A 9,567-nucleotide genomic window follows, 5' to 3' on the forward strand; every position below is an offset into this window, starting at 1 on the left:
TCGGTTTAATGACCTTTGTGGGTTCCAGCAATTTTTTTTTTTTGTGCACTGAAGCAAGGATGTCACTAACCACAATACAAGTAGCCCAGAGTAGATGCAGAGGAATGGTTTCCATTAAGCAGAGACCTCTTCAGCTTTCACACTAACTTAGATTGATATTAGAGAGGCTACACTAGTATAAATCTTTGCAAAAATGATTTCCACATAACAAATCCCATGTTCTGCTCTGAAAATTACCATGAACTCAGAGATACTGGCTTCAGAGCATGTGAAACATTCTTCCCTGTTTGAATTCCAGTTAGTCAGGAGATAGATGAGAGAAACAAAGGAGAGAGAGAAAGATAATAATAAAACTTAATAAAAGGTGCTTTTCAAGGATTCCTTTCAATTCCTTTTTTAAATTTCAAAACCTTTTACATCAAATGCATACCGCAAGAATAAAAAAGGCCTTGCTCACAAAAAGACTACAGCCTAGTGTAAAGACATTGTGATGCATGTACCAGTAATTCAGGATCATGGAGAAGAAGGTTACCACAGCGTAAAAGACCAGAGAGAGCTTCATGGAGCAAACAATACATTTCATGATAATAAAGGAGGAACTTTGTTTGCATAGATAGTAACAAAAACCAGGAAAGGGAAATTCTGAATCAAAGAAAAGTAGATATTTCCATTTTTGAGGCTCCCATTTTATTAAAAAGTAAAGAAATATACAAATATGAGTTCATGGAAATATAGGACCTGAGCACTCAGGATGGAGTTCAGAGGTAATTACACAAGCTTAGCGTGCTCAGAGTCCTAGTTTCAATCCCCAGCACCACAACAAAAACCAAAAACATAGCATCCAGTTATGTATCTGTTTCATTTAGAGATAATATTACATTTCTTAAATTTAAAAACCTTTCTGAAAAAAAAATTAAACAGGACAAATTATCTTGTTGGCTTCCCACCATCACTCACCTTAAGTAGATCCTGAGAAGCAAAAAAAACCAAGGTAGACAAAGTCACAAACCATGTTAAGGGGACATGTATGTGTGATCTCGACTGCAGAAATAGACAAAGCAAATTATGTGGATTTTTGTTCATCTTAAATCTTTAAGAAATATTTGACAAAGTTCTTTCTATATAAAGGACACAAAAGAAATGTGAGTTTTAAAAAATAGTTTAAAAGATTTATCTATCTTGCTCATGTATCACCCTCTTTGCCAGTCGCACTAATAATTTACCTTCCTAGTAAACTGTTTCATGATTTTCTTCCACATCAAATTTGATTCTTCTTCCTATGGAAATGATAAGTACAATGTGGCTCTCCTTGGAGTGGCAGCAGATATTCATGTTGTAAACACCAATTGATCTCTTCTCTGAGCATCTGATCAGTAAGAGAAGAAATTGTGCTCTGAGGAAGAAAAACTCATCTTCAACAACAAAAACATCAGCCCAAACTCACTAGCTCATAAAAGTCACTACTGTATATCCTATAAATCCCTTCTCTTTTAACCACTATGCTTTATATAACATTCATCCTTCAACTTTCATTATGTGAATGCCGTCTCAGAAATAATCATAGCATTTAAGACAAATTAATTTTTCTATAGAACTTAGAAGATCATGGGTTTGAAAACACCAGGCAAGAAACCATGAGAGGAACTCAAAGTGAGGCAGGCCAGCAGAGACAGAATCAATAACAAAAATCTCTGAAAGATATTGGATGAAATTTTTTCTAGGTAAGTACAAAGAAAAACTGAGAGCTGTGACTTCTGTCTCAAAACAACCAGGCATTGTTTCAAGGCAGAAGTGATGAAGTTACAAATCATCTCTACTTTGTTACCTTAAGCATTTACTTAAGTAACATCTTTTTAAAGTAATGCAAAGTGTGTTTACTATGTATTTGAAGTTTATAAAGGATGCATACTTAGCAGTTTTTCATGGTAGGAAGATAGGGGTTTTTTTAATATTTTTATTACATATATCAGTTGTACAGGGGGTTTCACGGTGATATTTTCATATTACGGTGCAACTCAGTGAGGTTCATTCCCACTATCGTTCTCCTTCATTCTCTTCCCCCACTGCTTAAAATGGTTTTCACAGGTTTCAATGATCTATCTTCATATATGCATATAAAGCACATCAGCTATTTTCACTCTCCATTACCATCTCCATCTCCCCTTCCCCACTCCCTAACTGGACCTGTTTTACATTCCTGTCCTTCATTATATAAGTATACATTCATTGTTCAGAGGGGTTTTGATGTGGTACTTCACCTGTGAACACACCGTACTTTCATCGGTCTAACCTCCTGTATTGCCCTTCCTTACCCTTCCTCCTCTACCCCTATTATTCAGTAGCTTTCAGTGTGCTTCATTATGTCTTCTTCCTACACAGATGCACTGTATTTCAATTTTATTCACTATCATTCTCTTTTCCTCTCCCTTCTCCCTCTAGCGTCCTCAAATAATCCCACTATTGGAAACATGTAAAATATATATGTTTGTATTTGTGTATACACTTATCTTTTGGATCTGTCTCCCACATATGAGAGAAAACTTGTGACCTTTGTCCTTCTGAACCTGACTTACTTCACTTACCATGATAATCTCAAGTTTTATCCATTTACCTGAAAAATTACATATTTTCATTATTTTTTATGGCTGAATAATATTCCACTGTATATATAGACGAAGAAAATCCAGTCATCAGTTGTAGGGCATCTGGGCTGTTTCCACAGTTTGAATATTGTGAATAGAGCTGCAATAAACATGGGTGTGCAGGTGTCTTTATTGTAACCCGACTTACGTTCCCAGAATGTGACCAAGAGTGGTATTGGTGGATCATATGGTAGTTCTGTTTTTAGTTTTTTGAGGAAACTCCATACTGCTTTCCATAGTGGTTGTACTAGTTTACAATCCCACCGGAAGCATATAAGGGTTCTTTTATTTCTGCATCCTCACCAACATTTGTTGTTGTTTGTGTTGTTGATGATAGCCATTCTAAAGGAGTGAGGCAAAATCTTAATGCAGTTTTGATTTGTATAGCCTCTACAGACAGGGACGTTGAACATTTTATCATGGATTTATTGGCTATTTGTACTTCTTCCTTTGAAAAATGTCTGTTCAGTTCATTTGACTATTTCTTCATTGGGACATTAATTCTTTGAGAGTTTAGTTTTTTGAGCTCCCTGCAAATTTGGTTATTAATCCCTTGTAGATGTGTAGCTGGCAAAGACTTTCGCCCATTCTGTGGGCTGCCTCTTCAGTCTGGTGAATGTTTCCTTTGCTGTGCAGAAGCTTTTTAGTTTCATGTAGTCCCATTTGTCAGTCTTCTCTTTTAATTGCTGAGCTGTTAATGCCCACTCAGGAAGTTATTACCTATGCCTATATGTTCCAGTGTTTTCCCTATTCTTTCCTTCAGTAGTTTCAAAGTTTCAAGCCTTACATTAAAATCTTTGGTCTACTTTGGATTGATATTCGTATAGGGTGAAAGACAGGAATCTAGTTTCAGTCTTCTGAAATATAAGAAGATTTGAGTCATTTTGATGATACCTAACAAATATTTTTAATACAAAATATAAATTACATATAATGTGTATATCTACTAACATATGAGTAGATGCCATATATTACTCTCCTTCCATTGACTTACTCAATGGGTCTGACTCTGTTGGAAAGGTTTATTCATTACTCCTCTTCAGGGTACCCTAAGAAGCTCTACTCTGGCCAGAGACAACACCCAAAAGGTTCAGGAGGAAAGTATATATGGCGTAGACACTCTAAACAATATTTTTTGTTATTAGGATATATTAATAGTAAAAAAAATCACTAGTGGTTAACCTCCTTCCTATACTATATCATTTGTGATATGAATTCCAACTCTGGACAACAGACCAGGTATACTTAAAGGTTTACCAATAAGAGAATGAGGCTCTGAGTTCAATTCCCACTTTAAAAAAAAAATAGCTTACAAATTAGTAAATAAGTAAGAGTTCATAAACTAACTCTTTTAGAAGACAAAGAATCAAGAAGACACATTATTACAATTCTCAGGAACTTTCAAAACATTAGAAGTTTGAAAAAAGTAAAAAAAATCAGGAAAAGAATATTAAAGTGTTGTTTACAGTGACAAAGCAAAATAGTTAAATTTGGTTCTGATTTAGGGCACTGGGGTGACAAAATAAATATTTCTCTACTGTAGATTTCCCCTAAGAAAAAAAGATACATCACTGCAAGTACAGGGTATAGGGAGGCTCAGAAACAAGAGCATGGATTAGGATGGAGCAGGAAATGAACTCTGTTCTTTGATCTAATATAATTAGCTAAGTGACCAATTTCAAGTTCCTTCCTGATGTTATGGGGATAATAACAATGCTTTCTCACTAATGAATTCTCATTTCAGTTTTTCAAAGCAGCATCATATTCTAGTAATGATTGTCACTGTCAATGGATTGCTTTAGTATGTGTCAGATGCTGTGCTAAACATTTCACAAATATACCAATTATTGCTCAAAATAACCCAGGGAAGTAGGTACCATTATTCTCCTTGTGTTGGAAATAAGGAAATATAGGAGCTTAAGTAATTAGCCTAAAGTCACAAAAGAAACAAAAACAGGATTCAAAATGTGCAGTGTCTCCAGAGTATACACTTACAACCCTATTTTGTATTTGAAAAAATATAATGTGTGTGTGTGTATGTGTGTATCTAAAGATAAACAAAATTTGAAGTATAGTATGAGGTATACTTCAAAGTATTACAAAATATGTGATTTTACAAGTTAAAATAATTATTGTACATAATACTTACATTAGAATGGTGTAGAGACCAAGTCTTCCCATCCACATTTCTAACAATGTCTTTTCCAGCACATTGGTGAATGAGCAATAACAGGATTTCCAGATCTGAAGGGACTATTTTCCCACTCCAAATGGACCACTTTCTTCCTTGAATTTATGAAATCTGGCCTCTAGAAGTGGAGGTATGGCTTACGTGGTAGAGTGCCTGCATGGCAAACACAAGGCCTGAGTTGAAATCCCAGTACTGCCAGAAAGGAAGTGAGGAAGAAAAGAAAGAAAAAAGGAAGGAAGGGAGGGAGTGAGGAAGGAAGGAAGGAAGGAAGGAAGGAAGGAAGGAAGGAAGGAAGGAAGGAAGGAAGGAAGGAAGGAAGGAAGGAAGGAATCTGACCTGTCCAAGTTATAGAATCAAGCTGATTGTTTCAGATTATTCCTTACCAAATTGAGACTGATGGTCTAACTAGCTCAGCTCCTTTCTTCCTACCTATTAAGGTTAAATCCACCTAAATACAGAAGGCAGGCCCTGGTTGTTGCAGGTCTGAGAAGTTAGGAAGGGTACACCTACGTCTGAGGCATATCTTAAGACTTGGCCAACCTGTCATGTGATCTAGCAGTAGGAAGCAGTGTCATAGGCCATTACCCCAACTTAGTGAAGGATAATCAATTGATTCAGCTTGATTCTTCAGTTTGGAGAGCAAAGGCCAGACTACAGAGTACACAAGCAGGTTGTAAACCTTTCCAGAAGAACCTGAAGATCTAGCAGTGGCCCCACCACCTCACTAGCCAGAACCCCCATCCCTTCCCTCTCCAAGCTATATCTAGACTGCAAAACTCTCAGAGAGAGGGGACCTTCAACAAGTGTGTAGAATTATTCAGAGCCACTTCAGATGATGGCCCCTCCCTTTTGCTCAAAGAACTTTTACCTATATGTGTGGGCTAATGTAAATATTGTCCAAACATTCAATCATTATTTGGAAATGTAACTTCTAAAAACCATGGGAACATTACTTCCCATAAAATAAGAAAATGTTAAAAATTGGGAGGTATGGTAAGGCTGAATATGACCATCCACCAAGAATGTCCATATCCTAATCTTCAGAACCTGTGAATGTGTTACTTTCCATGGCAAAAGAGACTTTGCAGACTTAAGGTTATGGATTAGAGATGGAAGATCATCTTGACTTACTCAAGTGGGCTCAATCTAATCACAATAGTAAGTGAATGCTCCCTTCATTTCAATATCAGATGGGACTCTTTCAGTTACTAAGAACAGCAGCAACAAAAACAACAAAAGAAAAAACTGTCAGAGGAGAAGGGAGACAAGAGTTATGGCCATGGGGGTGAATATAACCAAAGTACATTATATGTATGTATGAAAATTTCATGACAAAGGCCACTAAAATGTACCAAAAAAAAAGGAAGGAAGGCTACAAGAAAGAAAGGAAAACTGGCTTAACAAAAAAGCAAAGGAGGGAGAGGACGAAGAATGTATTTGTTAATATGACTTATAGGTACTGGCATAGTTCTATCTTCCAGAATAACTGGATCCACATCTCTAAAATCCCATGTGGACTTAGGGTGTTCACCTCTCAGAGCTGCCTTCTCCCTGGGGTTTTATTCTCATGTAGGTGTTCCCTTCATGGAAAGCACTGCAGCTGGTCTACATTGCACATTTGTAGGCTCAGGTCCTAAGCGGACAGAAATGCATCTTTTCCAGCAATTCCCATAGAAGTCCTGAGATTCACTTTAAGTGGTTACCAGACCAAGTGCTCACCTTAAAACCATCACTGTAGCCAGGAGACCAGTTATGTGAATGGGTTTCTGTTCATCTATGCTCACTGCTAGAGCTCCCCCACCAAACCAGTAATTGATAATGGATGACAGGGAGGATTTCACAAAATATATGTTGTCCAAAGATCAAGTGCATGTTAACTGCTTAACAAAATCACTCTTCACAATTTCAGGGGAGGGTTTGCCTTTTACAAAGACTGTTTGAATTTTAGGAATCAAAAACACAAGTGGATACTTGGCATTGAATATTTTTTAATGTTCCTTGCTAAAAACACATCCAAAATGAAAATCTTTATACTAGCGAATTTTTTTTGGTCCCTTTTAACAAGAACAATTTCAAACCTTTTCATAATATTTTAATGATCATTATTGCTATTTGGTGGTGGTAAAACTTTTGAGCTTGCTTTTTAATTTTAAAGTACTTTAAAGTACACACACGAGGTGAGCAGTTCCTCTAAGAATTTTTTCTCCAATGTTCAAAATTTTTTAAATTCTCATACCAGTTGATTAAGATAGCTTGTTGCTAAGCAAAAACGAGAACCACACTCTCTTCAACCATAATAATCAATAACCAATCTGTTATGTAGTAACAACAGCAGATTGTTCTAAATCTAAACCACAAGAGTGGGATGGACAGGTTTACTTGCCACGTCTTTGATATTCAAAACACTGTCTATATAATTTAGGAAAAGCACACGCAAAAAAATCTTGGCAATGGTTATTATTGAGCCATAGGAATAGATAACAATTACTGAGCACCAAATGCATGTATGTCACTTGATTTCATAACAACCCTATGAAGCGAACATTATTATCATTCTCATTTTAGTTAGGAGCAGGATGCTGAAGCTAGGTAATTAATTAAGCTGCTCAAACCCAGGTCAAATGGTTGCTAAGCACCTGAGCTGGGTTTTGAACTCAGAATGATTCATTTCTACTTTTCTGTAAATGAAAGCCTATAAAAAGACCTTCTTTTCTCTCTAACTCCCTAAATTCTCTAGAGAAATTAATTACTTTTGCACAAAATAAAACATCATTACAGAAGGATAATGTGATATACTTATATGGAAGGGGGAACGAAGGCAGGAGGAGTCTGCAATTTCATTGTAGGTCAAAAACCACAACATTAGAGCCATGATTACTCTTTTGAAGCTAGATTGGAGGTTGGTAGATATAAATGGAGTACTACCTGTGGTGTGCTAACCAGGGCCCCTTTATCAGATCAGAGCACCATCCACACTTCACCAAAGAATTGCCTTCAGCTGATGCAGGAAGTTACCCATGCCTTCCATCTCAACATCTCTGCCCCTCCTCATCTCTGCTCCATAGCTAATTATTGAATGTTTTAGGGCAATAAAAGGCAGTCCCCTTCTCCCCAAATCTACAGCACACTTATTTCAGAAACTGCCTTCCTGAGGAGCAAGCCAAGGCTAAACTTTGCTCTTCTCTTTCATTCAAAATAAAATAAGTGGACTCTAGGAAGCATGCATAGGAGGATCACAGTCCAGGCCAGCCTGGTCATAAACAGCAAGCAAGACCCTATTCAAAAATCAACTAAAGCATAAAAGACTGGGGTACGATCAAGTGGTAGAATGCCTGCCTAGCAAGCACAAGGCCCTGAGTTCAAACCATAGTGCTGACAAAGAACAGCAAGGACAGTCATCCTATCTTCAAATAATCTACCATTTCTATTCTAAAAGCAGTTTATTTATTTTTTATCACACCTATTTCTAAATAAGTTCCTGGTTGAATGGTAAAGAAAATGAAAAAATGGAATTAAAGTTTCTTTTCTTGTGGAAAGTCTTTGTTTTCTTTTATTACTCGTCTTTGAATAATTCCTAAGAGAACTTTCCTTATTTTACATAATACTTCTGTAGCTTTTTTGTAGTCTGGATGTGACTTCTTTTTTTTTTTTTAATCATATTATTGTTGTACTGGGGGAACATTGTGACATTTACCAAAGTTCTTACTACAGTTGAATTCACCCCCTCCATCATTCTCCTTTATTCCCCCCTCACCCCCCATATCTGGAATAGTTTCAACAGGTCTCATTTTTCCATTTACATACATGTGTACAGAGTATTTCCACCTCATTCATCCTCCTACACCCTTTCCTTATATCCTCCCCACACACACACTGGCACCAACCCCCAGACAGGACCTGCTTAACCTACCTGTTCTCCAGTTTTGAAAAAAGGCATTTTTGTTTGTTTAAGATAGCTGTCTTTTCTTTCTTGTTGATGACCTCTGGTTTAATCATGCTTATTACGTTTTACTACTTCTTTTGATTTTTACCTCCTAAGTGATTTGTTGTGAAGCATTTGTTTCCTTTTGTGTTTTTCAAAAGTGTATTTCAAGATTTTTCTTTTGGAAATTTCCTGCAAGTCCTCCTGTGTAATTAACTGATCATAACATTAACTTTTAAAAAATAGTATTAAATATTAGGGGGCTGGTGGTAGAGCCCCTGCCTAGCAAATATGAGGCCTGAGTTCAACCCCTATACCACCAAAAAGATCTCATCTTTGTGGAAAATATATTTTGTAGTTCCAGGCTATTTCCTGACTCCATGGAGGTGTTAGGTCGTTTATGATTATTCTGTTATTAAGAAGGAATTTTCAATTTAAAAAAAACTCCACATTTCATTGTTTCTTTCTTATTTACCCCTCACATCTCAGAGCAGGAAGAGTTAGCACAAAATTACAAAATAATGGATTATTTTATTCATCTTACCTACAATAGAATTCACTGAAAAAAACTAAAAGAAAATATAGAAGGGCATTTAGAAAAGTAAGTTCTATCTTTTTTAATTGTATAAATTGAAAATAGCTAGGAGTCAACTATGAATAGCTCTCAAGTACAAATACGTGAGCATGATGAATCACAAGCAAAAGAAATAAGTTTATTTCTCTTTCTGGTCTCCGTAATAAGGGTCTCTTAAACGTTTGAATAAAAGTACAAATAAGGTACTGTGTATCTGCTTAAGATATTATCTAATATC

This window comes from Castor canadensis, chromosome 7 (assembly GCF_047511655.1).
Source record: "Castor canadensis chromosome 7, mCasCan1.hap1v2, whole genome shotgun sequence".
Taxonomy (NCBI): Eukaryota; Metazoa; Chordata; class Mammalia; order Rodentia; family Castoridae; genus Castor; species Castor canadensis.